The sequence below is a fragment of the Palaemon carinicauda genome, chromosome 23, assembly GCF_036898095.1.
Source record: "Palaemon carinicauda isolate YSFRI2023 chromosome 23, ASM3689809v2, whole genome shotgun sequence".
Taxonomy (NCBI): domain Eukaryota; kingdom Metazoa; phylum Arthropoda; class Malacostraca; order Decapoda; family Palaemonidae; genus Palaemon; species Palaemon carinicauda.
Genome location: NC_090747.1, coordinates 12,968,353 through 12,976,344, shown reverse-complemented (window position 1 = coordinate 12,976,344; position 7,992 = coordinate 12,968,353).

Below are 7,992 nucleotides of genomic sequence, written 5' to 3'. Positions count from 1 at the left end.
CTGCCCCTTCCAGGCAGAACATTCTGACCTAATATGGCCCTTCTTTTTACAAAAATAACACGTTACATCCCTTTTACTTGTCTTTGGAAAAGACTGAACCTTTCTTCCAGGAGAACTGGATTTAGAGGATTTCGCTCCCTGCTCCGGAGTCTTTTCAAACCTCCTATCCTTATCCCACCTACTTTGCTTATCAGCAAACTTAAACACAGACTTGTGTGATAGTGCGTACTCATCGGCTGCCACTGCAACTGCTCCACAGTATCTAACTTTAAGTCTTCTAATGTATCTTCAGTTCATGCCCTACATTATTCTTGAACTCTTCAATAAGGATTATTTCCCTTATCCCTGCAAAATCATCAACCACTTTTGATTTCAACCATTCATCAAATGCTAATTCTTTAGCTCTAGCAAACTCTACATAAGTATCATTTGGAACCTTTCTTAGATTACGAAATCTCTGGCGGTAGGCTTCTGGCACAAGCTCATAAGCTTTTAATACAATCTCTCTCACCCTACTATAATCTGCACTTACCTCTTCACTCAATGCTGCATACACTTTTTGTGCTTTCCCAACCAACCTGCACTGAATTAGGGTAGTCCACATAGTCTCAGGCCAACCTAACTTTCTTGCTAACTTCTCAAAAGCTGAGAAGAATTCAGCCACATCAGCATCGTTAAACACAGGGACTAGCTTAATAGCATGACTAATGTTAAAGTGGTCTTCCGGTCCAGTTTGTTTTAAACGAAGAACCTGCAATTCATGTTCCATTCGAACAAACTCCAATTGCCTCTCCTGTTCCAATCTAGCCCTTTCCTGTTCCAATCTAGCCATTTCCTGTTCCCTCTCATGTTCTAATCTAACCTTCTCCATTTCCCTTTCCTTTTCCCTATTGGCCATCTCCATCTCTCCCATCTGAAACTGTAATTTCAACTTTTCCACCTCCAATTTCTGTAATGCTAACCTATCTTGCATTAATCCTACTTCGTCCGAAGTCGCACCCATAGCACCACCCCTTATCGCACTCGCTACCTGTAGCAACAGAGTTCCTTTCTTTACACCAGGAGATACTACTAACTTGAAATGCTCTGCTAGTGCAAACAACTGACCTTTACTTAAATCACCAAGCCTAGCCTCCCAGTCACCCCTACCCAAAAATTCCGATACATTAATCTCAGTCATCGTAAGCTCAGACTCACTCATTTTATCAAAGTTTTAAACCTAATTAACTATCAAAATATCTGAACAACCAATCCTCTACTGAAGATTCCAACACGGCAATGTCAATATTCTAGGGATCCTGAGAAAAGAATTCACAGGATCCTGGCAAGGTCGCCATTTATGTCACAGGTTCTTTGTATTCAGCCAGCTAGAACTAGACATTGACGTATCAAAATCCACCGAGAAGGAAAGGTTCAAAACAAAGACTCTTAATCAAATTCAAATTCCTGTTTATTACATAAACTTAATTCTCCTCAAATGAAAATAAATCTCCAGCCAGGAAGGAAATAAACCATTCGCATTACAAAAAGGCATCTAGGACCCAAACAAACTCTAGCTCACCGGAAAAATAAAAGAAAGAGACAAAGAAACCAACCATCAATGATGCACCCACACACAAACTATACATACGGTGATAGGAAAGTAAAAGGAATAGACTGGAGACAATTAAAATTAATAAACCCTAACTAATTACATACATTCAACAATAGCTTAATTTCCGTGGGATGATGTAAGTTCTCTTGCACCAGGTCTTTGTCACAGAATCAGGTTTGAAGGACGAACCCGTCGAGATCCAAACCATTAACGTAATGTTATGCTTGAATGATCACATAATTACTGGTACCAGCGGCAGCCACACACCGATGAAAATACTTCAGGCTTTCCAAAATCGTTCAGCAAGGGAAACTACACAATGTTATTCTTACCCCAAGGCAAAAACTGAACGGCAGTGTCACGTCTGCAGGCTTCGAAGTGGTCAAAACGAGTCTGTCCCTAGACTAACAGGAGCTTAGGTATTAGCCAATGGTTGCTGTCCATCACTAAGTCACTCCACCACCACTTGAAGCAGGAAAGAGTGTCCTCTGCAGACGAATTCGTGGAACACTGACGTACATAACAAATTTACCTTTCAAGGTAAACAGTCTTGCTAACTGCCTCTTGGTTCCTCCTCTCTCCCACCACGGATATGAAAAACAGAAATACACAAGTATGACATACCTGGCTACGAGCGCAACCAACAGATGGCACAATAACCACTGGAAAATTTATTTTCTTAATCCTTTTAAATTATTTACGTTAATAAGGAAAATTTCCTTACAATATATATATATATATATATATATATAATATATATCTATCTATCTATATATATATATATATATATATATTTATATATTTAAATATATATATATATATATATATATACTCTCTCTCTCTCTCTCTCTCTCTCTCTCTCTCACCTTAAACTTCTTGGCTGCGTCTATATCCCACCCTCCATATCTTAGGAACATTTTCCTCAAACATTGATCGATTGGATACCTCCTAGTTGGCAGGATTTTTATCGAATTTGTGAATTTTTTGTATCCTGGTTGTCATAAATGGCTCTCATTATTTTAAATGGGCAAAAACCTATTCATTGTTATCAAATAGGCAAGAGGCAGTCAGCTCTACCAGCTGCCCCCCTTTTTTATTGATCTGTACCTTCCCTCTTACCCTATGACTAGTTCCCTATGGGAACGTCTAACAGTTGCCGACTTAGCGATGCCTTTTGGCGTGTTGTGTTGACTTACCTGACGGGCAATGAAAGGTTAGACAATGGACCCATGAATAGTTGCCATCTTAGGCACACCTGGTGTCACCGTAGTTAGAATTGTATATGGTTTCGCCACCTTAGATTGTTCTGAACGACCGATTTTTGGGGAAAAGTGTTCTATTGGTATGAATCTATTTCTTTCAGCCGAAGTCCAAACTTACCTATTTTATCAGAAGGGCTGACCCAGATACTATGTCATCGGGTCATGATCCTAGGAAATTTGCCTCTTCCTTAAACTTCTTCCAATATATGTCCTTCGTAGGATTACAAACTTACACAGGATGAAAATCTTCAGGAGTGTTTTTCAAACATTACTTGCGACAATTAGAAGAAATGAAACACTTCGTTGAGGCAGCTGGTAGTGTGTTTAAACCTGCTTCTTAATATTTGCATGGAGTCTAATGGACTGTATATGGGACTATTACAGTGTGCATAGCGCAGGTTGAATATTCTTCTAATTTGCATTGTGTTATAAATTTTTTATATTGAAGTGTCAAAAGGGGATCGTATCTTTATCATAAAGAATGATGTTACTATTTTATTCTATACGAAATTACTGGAATAAAAATCTCTTATTTTAAGGACAAAGAAAAATGTAAATATTGTTGCACAAATTTTGTTATATTTATATACTTTCGGAAAAGATAAAAGATGGTACGTCATCTTACATTTTCTTTATTTGGAGCTACTATTCCTAATAAAAAGAAGTGTACCTCTAATTTCTAACCCAACATTTTACACAATATAGCTTCTTCGATATATGTTCATACAAAGGTACTTACATCACAGTGAGTGGGCCTGTGATGGTAACAAAAACTTGCATAGTCCAGTAATATAGTTGGATTATTGCCCCAAACAGCTATAATTGAAAATACAAAACAAACCATCATGAGATGCACTAATAGTATAACGATTCTAAATTTTCTATAATAAGTGAGACTGACACTAAAGAGCATGTAGGCCTATGTGGTTAAAACCCTAATTTGCCATATTTGAGAATTCCAATTCTCTGGTACACTTCCATAAGGACGACATTGCTCGATCCCAAAAAAGGGATTTTGACATAGGAAAAATCTAAATTCGGAGAGATAGCCATGGTGTCCTGATGGACCCACCCGTTACTTCTCATCCCCTCCTAATTTTCAGCTTGAGGCCATGTTTCATACGTTGGCTGCTGCTGGAATGATGAATCAGCAAACATGTTTACAGTAAAACACTGGGATCGGAGTTATAACAGCTCTCCCACGTATCCAATAATATCCCATATCCTTCGAGACAAGGTGAACTCTATTCGGGGAAGGATAGCCGTGGTTGTTTTAAACACGTCTCTGTTACATACACGATATATTTCGAGATATTCGCTCCTGGGGTAAGAACCCTGTGATACCTCTACAAGAAAAATTCTCTGGAATATCACTCTCCGGAAATATCCCAAGTAGATAGCAGCCTAGAAAAACTTCACTTAGGAACACATGGCTATCTCCCCCAAAAATATATCTTTTCTGATTAAATTCCTTATACATACATACACACACACACACACACACACATATATATATATATATATATATATCGCTATATATATAAATATATATCAATATATATGTATATAATGTAGGCTATATATATATATATATATATACATACATCTATATATATATAATATATTGCAAAAAGCTTGATGCTTTGTGTGTTTTAAGTGAAACCTGACAGGAGTAAATAATTAGAGATGGGAAATCACAAAGCACCAAGTCGACCGGACATGGGATCTTTATTATGGTGTGTGTGTGTGTGTGTGTGTATGCACACATATATATATATATATACATACATATATACACACATATATATATGTATATATATATATATATATATACATATATATATATATAATGTCTGTGCATATATATATATATGTATATATATATATATATATATATATTGCAAAAAGCTTTGATGCTCTGGGTGTTTTAAGTGAAACCTGACAAGAGTAAATAATTAGAGATGGAAATCACAAACCACCAAGTCGACCGGACATGGGATCTTTATTATGACATTAAAGTTCACTTTAAAAAAACAAAACAAAAAAAAACTAATACCTCTATTGCAACAACCAAACCCAATGTTTTAGGACGACATGGTCAGAAAACAGGTGTTGGGGCTATTATAGCTCAACGAACTACAATGGAGAGGTTGTATTCATTTGCCACCCTTAACTATAGGAAATGATGTACGGTCATTACCTGCGTTTATAGGAAGAGTTTCAGAAGTAGGTATTGTGGAGGGCTATTAGAATAGAGTAGATGACTGTTGGCTTCAGGGGAATTATGACGATGACAGTAAGAAAAAGGAGAGAGAGAGAGAGAGAGAGAGAGAGAGAGAGAGAGAGAGAGAGAGAGTAGGCTCTTCAGAAACGTGTGAAATAATGAATAATTTGTTTTTTTTTTATTATTAGTGGGAGTGAAGTCGAGAATAATCTGATAACTCTTTCATTCAATATCTTTATGATTATTATTATTATTATTATTATTATTATTATTATTATTATTATTATTATATTATTATTATCATCATCACCGACTATAATGATGATAGGAACAATAATGATAAATATAAGAACAAAAATAGCTCTGCTGGTTATGAAAATATGTGAAATACCTTAATATATCTAATACCTAAATAGTAATTCTAAATTTTGAACGAGATTTTCTATACAGTTCCGTCCTCGCTAATTCCTTCATACGTAAACAATTTTCTATTGTGGAAAGAGCATCATTATGCATTATATTGATGTATTGCATTTTAAAATATAATCCCATTTCATTACAATGGATGTTATATTTAAGAATTACATTTGTACACAACTTTAGTAAGAATAGCAGGCAATATGTTTTTGTCGCTTTTACATTTATGCTTCATTCTTATTCTTCTTTTGACATAAACCCCATTATATAGGGTTGGTTGATCGAGTTAACTTTTTACATTTATTCCTATTATTATCATTTTTTTTAATTCTAAATCTTATTTGTTTTCATCTATTTTTTTTTCTTGGTTTGGGGGACCATTTCAAATTATGGCATTTTCTTAAAATCATCTGAGAAGATTTTAAGTGGATCTCTTTTTACCGAACAATATATTTCATTATATATTTCATGATATAGAATTCTTAAAACATATATATTTTAATACATTTATAAAAACAATTATCAGCGATATATTTTTTTTCATTACTATTTACAAAAAAAGTCCTTACCCCTATTTCTGGTTTTTTATAGGGGAATTATTCAACAATCGTTACTGCCAATGATCGTGTGGAGCTTTGTATTAGTTCTGCCGGGTAAATTATTGTTATGAATAGTACAAAGTAAATCATTATATTGTATTACCAATATATTGAAAACATAAATGGAACAAGTTTAAGTCTAATATTTCAATGCATGAAGAAAAGGAGTTGGAAAGTAATTCAGGGTGTCTGAAATAGCAGAAAATTCATTTTTAAAGCCTCTTACGTCACAGCTGTAGTGTTTGAATTGAATAGAAATCGTGTAGAAGGTTCGTTTTTTTTTTTTTATTAAACACCCATGTTTGATGACAGGTCGAGACACTCTCTCTCTCTCTCTCTCTCTCTCTCTCTCTCTCTCTCTCTGCCAATGCACAATTTATATAAATATTGATATAACGAAAACAAAAACGCCTTTAATCATCGCTTTGTATCATTATGAGCACCAAAAGGTTAAACTCCTTACAAAGCCTTAAGCCTCCTTCTATTCACACAAGCGTCCTGGATTCTTTTAAGGAAAAAAAGAATAAAAATAAGACTTAGACTTCCTCGGGCGTCTGCAAATTCCTGAGAAGAAATAACTAAGCGTTTTGAGAGCGAGATTCAATTAAAGGCAGTTCCACTCGTGGCACAGGTTCCATTGTTGATTTAATTTGCAGGAAATTGGGTCTAGAAATATTTGGACGTCTTCTTCCCTGGTTTTAAGATATTTCAGAGTTCCAGTTCTTGTATTCTAATCATAGTTTTTTTTTTCTCTCGAAAATATGAGTGAATCTGTAAATTAACGAAAACTGCATTAGAGGAAAGCTATATCCAAAAACATATATATATATATATATATATACACTTATATATATGTATATATATATATATATATATATATACTTCTATATATATATATGTATATATATATATATATATATATATCATCAAAAGAATGCCGCATACAGTAATGTAGAGAATCGTGTATAACATAATGAAATATATATATATATATATACAATCGCATTACATACCATGTTACCTATAACAGATAAAGGCTTATTCCCTCATGAAATAAGAATGGTAATTGAAAGACAGTAGAAAATTTATTTGATAAGTACTTGGTTAGTCGATTCAGAATGTAAACAGTAATTAGCTTTTTGTTTCCCGCATATACCAGCTGACCACATGATCACTCTGGTACTTTATCTAACAAAACCGCTCAATCAATTTGACTATAAACAAGTTTCCAGCATTGCTATTGGTTGACTTCCTTTACAAACTGTAGGAAAGGAAAGGTGATTGGCCAACGTTTTCTCGCGAGTTATACTTGTAGATAATATTGCGTAATTGTATTCATCTCTAATTTCGTATATTGTTGTATCTTATAAATATATTGTGTCAAGTACCCTATGAATGAGGACTTTTCAAGTCAGTATGACTTTAATTTTCCCCTAGATCAATAATGAACCCGTACATCGTAGACTGCATGAATATAACCAAACACAAAACGTGATGAAATATTCAGGAAAAAAAAAACGAATTAACAACCTTTATAATCTTGGATTATGATAATTTAATGCCAGATTAAATATGGATTCTCTTTTTGGGGATTATTTAGAAAAAATGTGAGGTTGAGACTAAAACAAATGAAACAACAGCTAGTTTTATATTTGTAGACTCATTCTAATTCTTCAATAGCCATAAACGAGATTAACTAGAATCACAAATATTAAATTGGTATATAGATGAAAAAAGAAAGTGGAAGACATCCTTAATCAGGTTTTTTCACAAAAGAATAAACATATCTGCTACATCCGGGATATTAAAAAATGTAAAGTGTGGAAACACTCAAATTTGTATTCAAAATATAATCGAACTGTTTTTTATTTATTTATTTTTTTATTACCTATATAA